Source organism: Protopterus annectens, chromosome 13.part0, assembly GCF_019279795.1.
Source record: "Protopterus annectens isolate FY-2018-M chromosome 13.part0, PAN1.0, whole genome shotgun sequence".
Lineage (NCBI taxonomy): Eukaryota > Metazoa > Chordata > Ceratodontiformes > Protopteridae > Protopterus > Protopterus annectens.
In genome coordinates, this window is record NC_056747.1 from 839219149 (window position 1) to 839236459 (window position 17311).

The following is a 17311-nucleotide window of genomic DNA, read 5'->3' on the forward strand; positions in this document are numbered from 1 at the left end:
GTATGAAACCTCTACATTGTTCATGAATCCTATAGGGGTTGGTACCTAAAGGTTTGTTAGTCACAGTCCTTCGGAAATCCATGTGTTTTGTTTCTGGAATTCTGTTGATATTGCCCACCCACCTTGCCTTTTTTTTTTTTTTTGTAACAATTCTTTATTCAGTACATATGTAAGAAAAAACATACTGAAGATAAAGAAAAAGCAAGCCATTCATGGAGAAAGCAGTAATACATAACACTATTAAAAGAGTACATCAGAAGTCATAGTGATGCCCCAAGTTGATCACATGTATAACTTTATTAAAGTCTCAAGATTGTCAGAAGTAATTCTTTTAAACACCTTTATTGAATTATCACTTGTGACATAGGCAGACTTACATTTATATAAAAGTAATCAAACCATATTAACAAGTTCACATTTACAAACATTATGCATCATATATAGGATCACAGGATCATAGGAAATTACTGGGCTATCGACCCAGAGGTCATTTTAAGCCTAGCAGTTTCAACCCAATGCAATACTGTAGAGGTACAAGTCAATACCCATGACTGCATTTAGTGATGACTGCCCATGTCTAGGAGGGTTGTGGGCGCTATGAATTTACGGTGCCCCATCCACTCATCCAGGGTCCTCTTGAACAGTGTTATAGAGGTGCTCTGTTTCCCATGAATTAGTAGCCTGTTCCAAAGACGTGGCAGTCGCTGGGAGATAAATCTGCCCCTCCAACATGTCCTGTTTAAGTAGTAGGCCACGTTCAAGTCCCTGGAACGGGTAGCCCTAGACCCATTTGATTTACGGGTATGCAGTAAGTTCATTAGGTTTGGGTCTTGGGTTGCTCTGTAGGCTAGGCATAAGTCTCCCCTAAGAAGAATATATGACATGGAGTATAGTGACAGGGTTTTTAGTTGGTCTGTGTAAGAGACATGCTGGAGACCCTTGATCTTCTTTGTTAGAAACCTCTGAGGTCTCTCTAATTGCTGTAGGTGCTTATTGCGTACAGTACATACCACATGGGACATTATACTCAATTATGGGCTGGTTAAATGCTAAGTATAGGGGGGTTATAACTTCTTTTACTCTCAGGGCGTTGGCTTTACTAATCAAGTGAGCTACGTGGAAAGCTTTCTTTACAATGGTAGACATGTTTTGGTCGAAGTTAAGGTCATGGTCAGCCTCTGATCCCAAGTCCCTTAGCACTTCATGGGTACTTAGGGTATTGTTATTGATTTGATAGAGTGAAGGGTCGTTATTTCTGCTGAAAGGAATGATGATGCATTACTTTGCATTCAGTTTGAGACTGTGACTAATAACAACAGTCGCCGGTCTATGAGAGACCATCCTGGAGTATACTGACATAATTTGGGGATTCAGTGATTGCACCTAGTTTGCAGTCGTCTGGAAATTTGTTCAGCTGCAACCCTTTAGTTTTGACCGGAGCTTCTGAGAAGTATATATCAAGCAGTAGGGGGCCCAGCACTGACCCCTGTGGCACCCTGCTGGTAGCAAGTCTGCTGGTTGATGTGGATTCACCCACTTTGATAACATGTGTCTGGTTTGTGAGCCAGTTGGCAACCCATCTTACAACAAAGGGGTTTACATTCAGTTTGCTAAGTTTACCGATAATGCCTGAATGTGGGATTGTGTCGAAAGCCTTTGCCAAGTCGAGGTATGCTGTGTGCACAGATTTGCCCTCACCAGTGACCTTGTTCACACTTTCAAAGAAGCCCACCAAATTTAACAGGCAGCAACTGCCCTTCATGAAGCTGAATTGGATAGGATCCAGGATTTGGAGGTCAACTTTGTATTTATTAATGACGTCCATAATGATGTGTTCCATGGCCTTACAGATGAGGCTGGTTAGGCTTATGCGTCTGTAGTTCCCTGGGTCTGTTGCTAGACCACCTTTGTGGAGGGGAATAACTGTAGGTTTTCTCCATTCTACAGGACCAAAGCCTGTGGTTGGGCTGTAATTGAAAAGGGTACTTAGTGATGATGCTACTGCATGCTTTAGCCTGTTTATAAGACAGCCTGGGATGTCATCTGATCCCATAGAGGCCTTGTTCTTTGCCTTTGAGGACTTACTTTTCAGATATGTAAGGTGGGGGGAAGTTTGTGGGAGGATTTGTTGTAAGTTAGGAGGGGATAAGGGTGGCCTAATGGTTAAGATGTTTGCCTTGCAAACACAAGGTGCAGGGTTTGAGTCTCACAAGGGATAACTGGCTAAGCTTAACATGGCTCGCAAGGGCAGTTAGCTTAGTACTAATCTATGAACCTATAAGGGAGTGAAATTTTTGCCTAACCTATCCGCTAGCAGGTTCGCTATTTCTGTGCTGTTATATATCCTGTAATCTAGACAACATTACATAAATTATTCAGTTTCTGTCTTCTCTTAAACCTCATTCCTCCACCAAAGCATTTTTCTGTATGGATTGTTCTCAAAATTTTTACTTTTTCTGTGTAATTTACTCATCATTTTTCTTCCCCATCACATCTCCAACATTTGTAAACTACCCGAGGAAAAATTCTTGGAGTCTGCTTGGAGTATAAAAAGACCTATGCAAACACTTCCAGGCAAAAATTCTAAATGTTCTAGACCTTTCTGCATATTTGGGAGCCATACATATATCCTTCCATTGTTTCTTTTGTGACTTGCTTATCCAATCTCTCTTCCCAAGCCTTTCTAACCTGCTGTAATTGATTCATGTACTTATTGTGCAGTCTTTTATATGCAATACTAATTTTCCCTTTAACAGCAGCTTCTTTTCTTGATTCTACTAAAAACTCCACCAGTGTTGGTCTTTCACTTAGGATCCCCCTATTCGTTTCTCTTTGCCTGTAGTCTGACATTAATCCTTGATAGGGAAGGCATTCTTTAGCCTGCAGTCCAAATGTTTTCTTGACCTCTTCCATTCTGTTTCTTTCCCCCTCTAATTATTTGTTACCAGTACCTTGATTCCTTTGCCAGTTTTGTGGAGTAAATTCTAGCCCCCTTTTGCCTATCTTTGTACCCCCTAATTGCAGTCATCATCCAAATCTCATTTCTCCATTCCTGTGTTGGCTTAGTTCTTAGAATACTTTCTGCTATAATATTTTGTGTGATTATTGTTATTCTCCTTAATAATCTGCATCCAAAATCAGTCTCTCCTTTTGTCTTGATCTTCTCAGTTTCATAATAATCCCTTTCCACTTTTTATTATAGTTTTCTGCATGTGATATATATATATATATATATATATATATATATATATATATATATATATATATATATATGTATTATAAATGAAAAATATTGCCCAGTAGTAATCCAAGGAGGTATACACAAAAAACCCAATCGATGGTATGGAAGGTGAACCAAATCACAGAAAAGAGTCCAAATAAAAGTCCAAATATTTATTAGAATAAAATGCGAGCGCTTTCGCGGACCACAAACCTGCTTCTTCAGACATAATTCTAGCATTCAACAGAGACTATTTTATAGTAAAATCTGATACTAACATAACAAATTAGTATCCAATTAATTAAGCAATAATCAACATTTAAAGTGACTGCAACATTTAAAAATAAATTCAATTGTTAAGGCTAAGGCAAAATTAAAACTCACTAAATCACATACAAAAGTCTAATTAAATGTTTAAACTAAAAAACTTTAACTAAGAAATCTCTAATGCTCTAGCTTTGAGTATTGGTTTCAAAGGGACACTATTGTTAAGCCCTCTACCTCTGTGAGCTGCCAGTCTCAGGATCCATTTGATTTCCGCCTGTTCAGTTTCATTTGCTATGTCCCCTAATCTAATATTAACAGGTTGCACGTGCATTACTTGAAAATAAAAGATATGCTCCTCACCTGACTGGAGGGTATGCCTAGCTATAGCGCTATAGTCTTGTTTCCTCAAGAGACAATACATATGGCCTCTTATCCTTTCCTTAAGAGACCTGTTTGTTTTACCTACATAAAATGTGTAACATAGGGAGCAGTGGGCAATATATACAACATTCTTGGTGTTGCATGTACCATTATTTCTAAGTTCCCAAAGCCGACCCGTATCAGGGTGTCTGTAGAAACATGATTCATCAATAAATTTACAATACATGCAATTGCCACTATTGAATTTATTTTTAAATGTTGCAGTTTATATTATGTTTTATTTATGTTTTCATTTTTTAGAATATTTAGTGACTAGTTAATGCATACATTTTGATATGTTTTATATCGTGTTGTCACTTTAAATGTTGATTATTGCTTAATTAATTGGATACTAATTTGTTATGTTAGTATCAGATTTTACTATAAAATAGTCTCTGTTGAATGCTAGAATTATGTCTGAAGAAGCGGGTTTGTGGTCCGCGAAAGCGCTCGCATTTTATTCTAATAAATATTTGGACTCTCTTCTTGTGATTTGGTTCACCTTCCATACCATCGATTGGGTTTTTTGTATGTATATATATATATATATATATATATATATATATATGTGTGTGTGTGTGTTTAACTGTATAGCACTGAAATTCCCCTCCAAATCAGGTAATCACAAACCACCTTGTTCTTTTGGAAGGATTTGCCCTTATCCCCCTTCCAGATAAAATCCTTCAACTCTTTAGTAATTGCTAACCACAACGTTCCCTCTTGTTGATAAAAATATGCCTGACCTCTGTATAATAAAGGGACTAAAAACATTTTCACTGCTTGTATCTTGCTATCCATATCCATAAAACAGAGCTTCTGTTTTCTCAGATTTTGTGTTATCTTTTGTTTAGTCTATTCCCACATCTCCTTAGCTCACATAAAATCATTTTTAACCCACACTTATGAGTACTTCATTTTATCATGAATTGATAAATATGGGTATTGTTGAACCAATTCATGTATGAATACATAGTTTACAGCTATTGTCTTTGTTTTATCTTCATTAATTTTATATCCTGAAAAGACTTGAAACTGTCTCAGAATGTTCCACAACACTGAAATGCCCTTTTCTGCTTTTATCAAAATAATATTATCTACAAATAGAGAGTTTTTTTGACTACCATACCAATTATATCCTTCACTTTGAGTCTCTTATTTTCTTTGCCAGTGATTCTAAATGTAAAGCAAATAATAAAGGGGAAAGGGGACAATCCTGCCTGGTTCCTCTGCTCAGACAGAACTTATTGCAGAGCACTAATCCATTTTAATTTTTGCCTCTGATCCCTCATATCCTCTTAATTAACATTATCATTGCATCAGGGAATGCAGATCATTTTATTGCAATCCCAGCTTAATCTGACTGATGCTTTCTCTGCATCAAGACCCACCAACAACAGTGGTATTTTCTTATATTCTTCTTCCCTCTGGATCATCATCATTGTTGCATTAATGTTGTCAAATGTTTGCTTTCCCTCCAGAAAACCACATTAATCCATATCCATTTCTTTTGCCATTCTTTTAGCCAATATAGACATAAATATTTTATAATCATGGTTTAGAATTGAAATGGACTTATATGAATCTGGATCTGATGGGTCTTTATCATCTTTAGATATTAGGGTCACCACAGCTTTCTTCTAGGATGTTGATGCTTCTCCTCCTTTTAAAATACTGTTAAACAAAACCTTCCATATCTTTATCACTTTCTTCCCTCTTGGCTTCCAAACTTTCACCAGAATACTACCTATTCATGGAGACTTTCCTGTAGATTGGATATACATCACCATTTTTATCTCATCTCCTCCTATCCAAACTGTTAGTAATTGAGCCTCATCTGCCCCTAACCTTGGCATATATAATTCTTCCATAAGCATTCCCATTTGTACTTTTTCTTGATTTCCACATACCTCTTCTGTAAGCAAGCAAATCAAATTTCTTGTAAAGTCCTCTAAAGCTAGTTATGAAAGTAAATTAGCATCCGTAGCTAAGGATAATCATAAGGCATTCTTTAGCTACATCCGAAGTCTATAAGGGAATGCCCAACTATGTGCCGAATTAAGAGTGGGTGGTACCTCTCTTACTGAACCTGAGGAAATTGCCTACCTGCTAGCTGACAGATTTGGAGCAAACCTTATCCCCATCAGCCATACCCCAAAGCATACCCGACACCAGTTCTGTACCTAATATCTCCAAAGTGCAGGTCATATCTGTGCTCTCCAGGGCCAAAAACACAGCCTCTGTGGGACCAGATAACATCCCAGGCTGCTTACTAAGCAATCTAAAACAAGAGCTAGCGGAACCACTTGGCACTCACTTTAACCTCAGCCTGAGCACTGGCTTTTTTCCCGTAGAGTGGAGAACAGCAACAGTAATCTCCTTGCACAAAGGGGGTCCATCAACCAGCCCTGGGAGCTATAGACCCATAAGCCTAACCAGCCTTATCTGCAAGGCCATAGAAAGAATAATCATGGACCTTGTCAACAAAACAATACTAATTTCATGAACTTTAATCATACTTTGACTTAGGAATGGGGTCCATTCCCATCATGGTATTAGAAACCCAAAAGATTTGGAGAAATTAGAATGGAGAGACCTTATTAAGGACATAGGTGACCGTCAAACGTTTGACCCAACCCAGTTTGGCCTGGTTAAGGTTAGATCATGCCTATTGAACCTGGTGGACTTCTTCGAGATGTCAGCAAAGCCCTTGATGAAGGCAAAACAGTACATACTGCTTATCTTGACTTAGCCAAGGCTTTTGACGCAATCCCCCACTCAGGTATCATTTTGAAACTGTCCCAGATGAAGATTAACCCATACGTCACTAGATAGGTCAACAACTGGCTCTGTCAAAGTTGGGGATTCCACCTCTACAAGTAGACCAGTTACCAGTGGTATACAACAAGAGTCTGTGCTGGGCCCTTTGCTGTTTGGACTGTATTTTAAAGAAGTCCAGGTGAAGGTAGATGGCCTGTGCCTTACCAAGCTCTATGATGATTGCAGACTGGGTGCAATCATTGAGTCTCCAAATGATGTTAACATATTACAAAAGGGGAAAGAACAGACAAATGATTGGTGCCAAAGCCACAGACTAAAACTAAAAGCAAAAAAGGACATCCCTGCAAATTACAATTTTGACAGCAACCCCTTAAGCTTAAACCCAGTGATGCAAGATTGGGAACCCAAGTTAATAGCAATCTGATAGCAGTCTAAACTTTGATCACCATGTGTCCACAATGGTAAGGAAAGCCTTCTACATTGCGCATCTCATAAGTAAGGACATTATATCCAAGAGTAAGGATGTTATAACTCCTTTGTACATGATCCTCATCAGACCACTAATAGAGTACAATGCTCTCTTTTGCATGTACCTCACCAGACACCTGCTGTAGCTGGAGAGACCACAGAGGTTTCTCACCAAGAAAGTTCAGGACCTCCAAAACATATAACCTACATGGAAAGACTGAAAGCCCTGTCACTGTACACTGTATCCTACAGGCTACTGAGAGGCAACTTGTGCCTGGGCTACAGAGCAGTCTCTTTCCCTGCCCTAATAGAAATGCTGCACATCCACAAATCAAATGGGGCAAGAGTTACTCACTCCATGGATCTAAACCTAGCCGGTGACATTATATTTTATTTCTACCCTATTTTTAAACTCCACTTTGATTTTATCCTACTCCCTAACTATATTTTTGAAGAAATTTCTGTCTTCCCTAATAACTTCCAAATAATTTACACTACTACCCATTTTGTAAATTCCTCTCTTTTTAACAGATAGGTGAGGAAGCGTTAGTGTCACATTTTTATTAAATTACCCTGCATTTTTATTTTACTTATTATTGGTATGTGATCTAAAATAGTGATTGGATGCTTATCAAAACTTTCAATTAAATACTCATATTCCTGTGAAATATAATTTCTTTCCAGCCTAGTCTAGTTTTTTGTACCTTGGAGAATAATATATAAATTCTCTACGAGCTCCTACTACCAAATTCACATCCTCATGCCAAATATTTTTATAAATTTCTTTAAAAAATCCATCCCCATTTTGTTAAAATTTCCCATCTAGGCTCCCCGATACAGCCTAACTGTTGTAAATCAAATTCCAGTCTCCATCAATTAGTAATATTCCCTCCCAATAACTGATTATTTCTCCCAAAATTTTCTTAAACTTCATTGTAGCAGTTCTAGGTGGAATATAAATATGTACCAGCGTAAACCTCGTCCCTTGCCAGCAGCCCCATAGTACTACAAATCTACTATTATCTTTTTTATCTTCTTCCTTCACTGTTGGAGCTCCTATAGCAATTGATATAAGTAATGCCCCTTTTCCTTTGTCCCAGACATTCCTCAGAATAACCATCCAGAAATCCTTTCTTTATCAAATTCACATGCTCAGATCTTTCCAAACATGTCTCCTGTAGCATAGCTTGCTGCACGCTGCATTCACTACTTTCTTTTTTTTTTTTTGTACATACCTGTGATACTATTCATGTTCAAAGATAATATGAAAAATAGTATGCTATGTATAACAGCTTTAAATGTCTAGTTTCAGCTTTTGTGTTGCATGCGTACACTAATGTTTAGTTGGTTGATCTTTTATGCAGTTGTTTCCTGTCATCCACTTGAACCTATGTCAAATCTTAGAAGATTCAGCTTAGTCTCTGTTGCCCTTAGGCTCTTCTCTAACCACTGCTTGCTGCTTATTGTGGCGACCAGTGGTTTATGCTGTGAGCAAACTGCTTCACTGGGGATGACTTTACAATCACTGATTCTGCCTAGTTGCCCTTTCCTTACTAGGAGCATGTGTACCTGAGTTGCATGTTGGCCACTCTTGTATGTGATCTTGTGACTGTTTCTTGCTGAATCATGTGTTGGTCTCCATCAAGCCCTTTGCCAGACAGAAGTCTAGAATGGCCTTTCCTTCTTTATCCCTGTTGTCCTACCTATGTGGATTAGGGCAGTCCTCATATTCTGTTCTTTCTGTCCCGATATGTGTATTTAGGCCACCCATTATCAACTCCAGTTCATGTTGTCCTGCTATATCTAGTAGGTTTTGCAATTGCTGCCTGGATGCAGTCTATTCCTCACTATCACAATGCTGTGGGGCATAGGCTGAGATTATGAACACTGTCTCATCGTTACACTGGAGCCTGATTGACGTCTGTCACTAATTATGATGACATCCCTCACTGTCTTCTGACACCTCTCCCTCACCACTGTTCCCACACCATTTCTAGCCTTTACTTCTGAGTAGTAGACTCTGGGTCCCAAGCCAAGTGGATTTGCTGCACTACACTTCCATCTTGTCTCCTGGATACATAGGTTGTTCATCCTCATCCTTCATCTACTTCCGAAATTCATTCGGTCAGTAAACCTACAATGAGTGTAGCAATTTCTTAGGTCATGTTTGGCATGTTGATTGGTTTTATGTCCAGCTTTCGCTTAACAGAGCTATTCCAGGTAACCCAAGTTCACCAACTGGCCACCGGCCTGTCAGTAGCTTATTGGTCCAGGGCAGTCATACACACTGGCCAGTAAGAACACATAGACCCCTCTCACAGTTAGCATGGGTCCCTACAGCCATATTTTACACTATTGAATGGCTAGCCCTGCCATGGTATGCAGTCTGTGATCCATGTTCTCTTACCATGAGGATATTGTGTTCCACAGTAGATAACCAAAGCGGTTGGTCTATACAACTCTTACCCCAGTAGGGCACCATCTAGTGTCTGTGCTTATGCCCACATCTCCACTCTTGGATGTGTTTGAGATGGAAGCACTCAGCATGTTTTTGGAAAGTGGGATGAGCACCACAGAGGCACAGGAAGAATGTACAAACTCCATACAGGCACTGGCAGTAGGTCAGGATTGAAACTTGTACTTTGTGTGTGGGAGGTGAAACCTTAACCATTATGCCAAGTGTATGAAGAAATGAATGTCCCTAATTTTGGCTTATAGTTTACTTCAGACCTCCTGTATGTATGCATGAATGTCTCAGATCTTCACAGGCCTCCTAAAATGTGTAATTTTCTGGTAAATCACTCAGGATTACAGTCGGTCAGTTATGCCATTTGTTAGTTTCATAGTTCTTATTCTTCAGAAAATGTATATCAGAGGAACATGTCTATTTTTTTTTTGCCTCATGTTTATGTCCTGCTGTTTTTTTTCATCTCTTCACAAGTTTATTCAGCACAAAGTCGCCACAGTTGTATTTGGAGGTTCCCTGGTATATGATCGACGATGCATTCTTTCGAATGCGTCCTTATCGAACTTGAAAGCACAAAACGGCAAAATACCGAAACCGCATTTTCTTTCCCTGGGAAAGAAATCACTTGGCTGCTTCATTATTTTTATTGTTTTCATTACTGTAGTGTGATCTCGGAGTTGGTATGTTTAAGTAGGGGGGTGTGGGGTGCACAGCCCCCCACTTTATGTAATGTTTTAAAGTTGTTGTTTTTTTTCCTTTTTTGGAACATGGATTTTTTTTCCCTGGGAAAAAAAATCACTGTTCTAAGTGTTCGGGATTGTAAGCTTTCGCTTACATGGGGTCGATAAATCAGCGTTCGCTTTTTTAAGTGTTCGCTGATTTAATATAGACCTGTTTTTGCATGGGTCAGGTCCTAGGATACTGTGCTGAGGCACACTGTCACTTCTGGAACAGGAGGCACATTACCCCTCTTGTGGAATAGGAGACTTCTTTGCACCTTTCCATGAACCCCACTCATTCAACAATCCTTTCTGAAGGCTCAGTGGGAGAGGGGTATCATGTTTCTTATCATGTTGGACATGACGTATATTTGGTTTTCAGTAGCCCCAACAGTTGGCCAGTGCTTTGCCACATCTGCTTCCTCCAATTTGAGTTTTCATGCAGAGCATGGGTTGCACACTTTTTTACAGCCTGACATTGCTGAAGCTGGCTCCTGATTTCAGCACTATTAGCCCGGTATAAACTATCATTTGATAAGACAGCCAGCAGGTTAACTCATATCCTAAATTAGAAGAAGTTTGTTTGTAGGCAGTAGACAAGGGAGTTAATCTCTTCCCTTCTCTTGTAGGGTTTCTCTTGTCTTTAATTATTTTTTATTTTTATATATTTCTGGACTAAAATACCCCATAGTTAAGGTTAATCTTTCCACTGTTTCATAATTTCTTTGTCTTTTAGTTGAGGAGGCAGTAGCCCAGCTGGATGTAGTGAAGACCTCTTTTAAAAGTATGCACCAAACTGTAAACCTTAATGTTATCCGAACACTTGCCGACCACAAAAACGCACCACAACTGGAGCTGCCAACTCCAGAATAGAAACCAAGAATAACTGAAATCCAAAGTGTTAAAAGGGTTTATTCAGTCATTAGAAATGCAACAGTCCAAAGGTTTTTAGCTAGTAATATCAATCACGCAGCTTTCATCCATTTTATATTCAGTATAGTCCAGTAAATATTTTACATCACACTGACATCACCTTTTTTATAAGTGGTGGGTGGCAAGAGACAATTGAATCCAAAGAAGTTATGTGGCAATTAAAATTGGACCTACCAGGTCAGAATGATGTCATTTTGTTAGTACCTCTTTTAAAGAAGAGAGCTGACAAATTATAAAAAAATATTTTTAGCTTTTAGAAATGGTTGAATCAAGTTTTCACAGTTTTTAATGTAAGTCATTGGTTTTACATGTATTCATTCATTTTGTTTATTTTATGTAGATGAGACATTCTTAGTATAGCTTCTATATGCATGCAGGATTGATGTAATTTGGTTTACTGTGTTTTTAAGAAGGATTCTCAGTTTTATTAAGGTACTGTTAAATTAATCAATTAATTCAATCGGCTTCTGTATAAAAAGATGATGTCACTGTGATGTAAAATATTTTCTGATGAAGTCCCGTAAACAAAAAATGGACGAAAGCTACGTAATGATGATATTAGCTAAAAATCTTGTACTGTTGCATTTCTAGCAATTGAATAAAGCCTTTAACATTTTGGATTTCAGTTCTTCTGGACTTCCACTGGGAGTTGGCAGCCCTGGTTTTGGTAGTTGGCAAGTATATTTTACACCCGGACTCCATTTGGATTTTTTTTTATTTAGTGTTCTTTATCTGAACACTTGATTGAGAGATGGCATTACAGAAGCTCTAAAGGTCTTAAGCAGACCTCTTTATTACCTAGTCTTGATTATAGTTATAAATTTAAAATGCAGGTAGATGGTTTAAACCATGTACTGGGGCTGTACTCAGCCAGGTTTCTTTAAAGAAAAAAAAATCCAGTAGTATATCATGTTTATAGAATCCAGCCAAGAAGAAAAGCATATATGCACTGGTGGGGTGGCAATGGAATGCCTTGGGATAATTTGGGCTGTTCAAAGGTTTCAGTCTTTTCTATATGGTATGAAATGCACAGTAGTTACAAATTATATTCCCTTAGAGTGATTACACAGAACCATTGGTCAAAACAAACATTTTCTCAAATGGAATTTAGGTTACAGACCCACAGTATAATGACCCAGTACCAGAGTGGTGCCAATAAATTGAAATGTGGATGTCTGGGGTTGGAAGGGTGGCCTAATGGTTAAGGTGTTTGCCTTACAAACACAAGGTGCAGGGTTTGAGTCTCACAAGGGATAATTGGCTAGGCTTAAAATGGCTCGCAAGAGCAGTTAGCTTAGTACTAATCTATGAACCTATGAAATCTATGTTGAGATGAAGAATTGGGTGGTATATCTTGAAATTGGTCCTTCAACTCCAAAGCTTCATTTCTTGGTAGTGTCTCAGGAAAACGTAATTAGTTGCGAACTAAGTTGAGGTAAATGTAATATTTTTTAGAAAAAATTTGAAAAAGCTGTATAGTGCTTGCAATTGCTTTTAATAAATTGCACATTACGTAAAATGTGTAGTTTTATATAAATCATGCAACTGTAGAGCTTGAACTGATTTCAGATAAGACACAAATAACAAAGCTCTGTTTTTAAAGGCTACCACTTCATTTCACTGAAATGGACAACAGCTTCCTGTAAACATTGGAGATTGTGTACAGATAGGATGCTTACATTTTAATTCTGAATCTGATAGGAAAAAACGAAAGTTGGATTCCTGAAAAGGGGGTATTGGTCTACAGGAATGTATTAATTATATATTTCCAGTGTTGTCTCATTCACTGTTATTCCTTTCAACATTTTGCAAGTTCTACCAATCTTCTAATTACAAAGGGCAGATGTTGAGAGTTCAGTTAGTCCTTGTCGTACTTCTGGAGTGTTTGGGCAAAATGCTTATATCCGGAATCTATTGCTTATGAGTCCTCTATAACTGCAGAATGCTTATATCCAGAATCTATTGCTTATGAGTCCTCAATAACTGCTAAATGCTGTTAAATGCTAGTGGTGGAGTGTTCTTTACCTTTCTATCTCCCGCACAGCTGATCATCAGTGGAACCCTATGTCTCTCCTTTATCCTTGGGTTTACATACCCTTCTTGACCTCCCTCATACTAGCTTTGATGAAGTGTTAAGGTAGGAGAGAAAATCAAAGCATTCTGGGGCTGCAGTATACTACTGCTGTGTGTTTTTCCTGTTGCTGTCCTCTCCCCAGTCATGACTGGCAAAACCCTGTATGTGGGGCATGCAGTGCTGGACTAAACTGAACTTTACATCAAGAGCTAGTGGTAATATCAGGACCAGATATCTAATAAACTGTCTTTATCTCTGTGTAATTGTACTCATTTATACAATTGTGTATCTGCATGTGTGTTTAATTTTCAAGGTGTGTTGTCTAATTTTAAGTATTTTAAGAAAACATTTCACTATTCCACTCCCAACAGCTTGTGGCTGGTGGTTTATTTATTAGTATCAGTGTATTGCATACAGTTGGTGAATTAACTGTTGCCATTCACCTTTTGAAAAGTGACTGTTTTAGCCAAATCTACCAATTGATTGTGTTATAGCTGGCTTATCTAAGAGTGCAACAATCAAATACAACATAACTGTGTTACCACCATCAGTCAAGAAGAACTGAAGTAAAAATTCAGAATAAAAAAATGAGTTAAAATTGGTTTAGAGTTCACCTGCAGGCTTCATTAAAATTATTCAGATTAGGGATGAGTGTCTTTCATTGTACATACAAAATTAGTCAGTCTTTTTTTCAAAATATGTAACATAACACTTTTTTTACCAACTTAATGAATGATTCAGTTAAAAAAGCTGTCCATATTTGTGGTGTTTTGGTTTGCATCTGACATGCAAACCCACATGCACTATCCAGAGTTGCTTCTCCACCATCCACATGAGTTTAGGGTCTTTGATGCCCTTTGTGTCATTGGTAGCCATTTCTGGCTGTCATGTAAATGCAGATAAATCTGTTACTTTTCTTCATTCCTCCACCTTTACTGCTGACTCTAGAAATGAAAACCTTTTATGTGGGATTCATCAAGATTCAAGTGTTTAGAAGTGCATTCTTCATATTAACTTGAGACAGTAAAGGATTCCCTTTTGGGCAAAATTCAGGATACATCTGATTGTTAGCTAAGAACATGGAACCTCCTAGATTTTCATGTAGAGTAAAAAATTAGTACAGTAAAAATGGTTGCATATTTGAAAACCCATGTTTCACCCATTTGTTTTATGTGTCATCCACCATGAAATGCAGGATTAGCAGTGCCAGACACTATGCAGCTTGGTTTTTATCTTCTCTGTCTTCTGACCGGTAGTAAGGTCAGTATACCGAGGCTAATTCTTACTGTGTAATGCATCGTGAACATCTTTGCATGCAGGCTTGTGCCTTGTTACCTTGGCGGTTTTGCAGAGAAGCAGAGGAGTCTGTGGAAACATACCATTTAAACAACTGGTAGGATTTTTTTTCTGGGTTTTCCAATACAGGAGTCTGATAATTAGTAATTTATAGTTCATTTTTTTTTTTAGTATTTGTGGCTGCAGAAGGTAGTAGAGGCAGTTTACCTAAGTTAAAAGCAAGAGTCTAAACCAACTGCCACTGTGGACTTTCTGCAAGCCAGGACATCAAATTTGTGTGCAAGGAGAAAAGAAAAGGTACTGGCATTTGGGTGCAAAAGACAGAAGTGAGTGAACTGGTCCCTTTACAACACCTGCAACTGAAATTTGGCCTGGCATCACCAGATACCTTTCCATTCAAACAAACTAGACATTATTTACAATTTAAATTTAAGCAAAGTAGAACTGCAACAAACAGCATCCATCCTGTACTCCTGTATATCAGTCATGAGTGAATACATTTACATCTCTCTCCTAAGAATTTATATAAGAGTAGTTACTCAAACCATCTTTCAGAGTTTGGTCGTACTTGCTGCAAGAATTAGGTAGATACCCCACAGAACATGAAAAAAATGTTTTGCAAGCTCTGCATGGGTGGCTTACTCAGCCACATGGTACTGTTTTTTTTTTTTTTTTTTTTTTTAACTTGAAAGTGTCTGGCCAAGGTATTTCTTATGCTTTCTCACCTGGCCAGGATTTTTCCTGTAGTGAATGTAAGTTTTTAGAAATGTAGTAATGTTACTGTGAGCTCTTGAGTATATACTTTTTTGGGCCTGTTAATCCCCTGGTAGACTATTTAGCCATAGATTCATAGTAAATACTAGGCAGTCAGTTTGCAGAGTATTCCATGTTTAACCAATTTCCAGACAATGACCAAAGATGAGAATTGAACCCTGTAACTTGCTTATCTGAGGTAAACACGTTAACCATTATGCCAAACCCAACCCTACAGTATGTCATCAAGTTTAGGGCTCAAACTTTACCCTTTCTGATAAACTTGTTTTATTTATTTTACTAGTTGAGGACATGCATAGTTAATGCATGTCTTGCCTACTAGATATTAGCATCTGCAAAGAAAGCTGTCACACATCTGTGGAAATATGCTTGTCACTCAAACCATAAGATTCTGGGAGATCCTAGCAAAATTTGGAGTATGTGGTGCGGAGGGATTGGGATTTCTTCAGATGTAAGCATTTCTAACAGAGCTGGGTCAGACATGGCTGTATAAGTCAAGCAGATATTGCCTCTAAGTAGGCGATATGAGACAGAGAATAGTTGGAGTTTTTTGAGTCTGTCCATATAGGACAAGTGTTTAAGGCCTAGGATCCTCTCTGTGAGGTACTTTTGCGGCCTCTCCAGTTGTTGCAGGTGTCTAGTGAGGTACATGGCAAATGTATCATTGTACTCAATGATTGGCCTAATGAGGGAAGAGTAGAGAAAGACAATGACCTCTGTCTTCCGGGATGCAAAACCCTTAGTAATGAGATGTGCCAGGGTCTATATTAGAACACCGAACTTTCAAAATTTCGAGTGTTCTAATATCGATCCGTTTTCAGCGAACGCCGAAAATATCGAAGAAACAGAAAAACAAATTTTTTCCTAGGGAAAGAATTTGGTTGTCCATTTCTGTTGCTTCGGCATTTTCAGCTCTGTGGTAGAAAGTTACGGGTCGGGTTCAGGTAAGTGTGCGATTGTGTGGAAGTGAGGGTTAGGGCGGGTTAGGTGAGTTAGGGTTAGGGCGCAGGTCAGGTAAGTGTGCAACTGTGTGGACGTGAGGGTTAGGGTGGAGTACGTGAGTTAGGGTTAGGGCGCTGGTGAGGTGACAGTGTGATAGTGACAGACCTTAGGGTTAGGGTTTGGGTTAAGGTAAGTGGATAGTTAGTGGTGTATGTATAGTTTAGTGTAGGGTTAGGTGTAAGAGTTTAGGTGTATGTGTGTGGATTGCTGTTTGTTTGGTGTGCTTGTGTTGTATGTGTTTTGGAACGGAAAACATTCGCTGTTCTGTATGTTTGATGTTTCAAATTTTCGATTAATAGGGTTCGATATTAGGGCACTCGAAATTTTGAAAGTTCTGTGTTCTAATATAGACCCGATGTGCCACATAGAAGGACTTTCTGACCACAGTGGCAGTGTGGTGGTCAAAAGAGAAGTTGCTGTCAACCTATGTTCCTAGATCTCTTATAATGCCTTCTGTGTTCAGTGGACTACCGTCGATGTGGTAGTTCATGGGAACTGGATTTTTCCCAAAGGGTCTGACACATTTTTTAGCACTGAGCTTAAGGCCATGGTTCTGGCACCAGTCATTGGTCTCAGTGAGGCCTTTCTGTAGGATGTCAACATCACTGGGTGAGTTAATAATGGCTCCCAACTTGCAATCATCTGCAAACATTGTCAGCCAGAGTCCCTTCGTGTTGGACTGGACTTCTGAGAAGTAGATACCAAACAGGAGAGGACCCAGGACCGAACCCTGTGGGACTCCACTTGTGACTAGTCGGCAGTCTGACTTGGAGTCGGCTACTTTCACACTGTGGGTTCTATCTGTGAGCCAGTTTGCAACCCACCTAGTGATATAGGGGTTGATGCATAGCTTAGTGAGTTTTTCTATGATTCCTGAGTGGGGAATGGTATCA

The 17311-nt window shown here is 38.7% G+C and overlaps 1 protein-coding gene across 2 annotated transcripts in view; it reads left to right on the forward strand.

Annotated features, from left to right (window-relative positions):
• USP32 (ubiquitin specific peptidase 32) overlaps positions 1-17311 on the forward strand; it is a 3310274-nt gene that overhangs the window by 2009025 nt on the left and 1283938 nt on the right. The window lies entirely within an intron of this gene.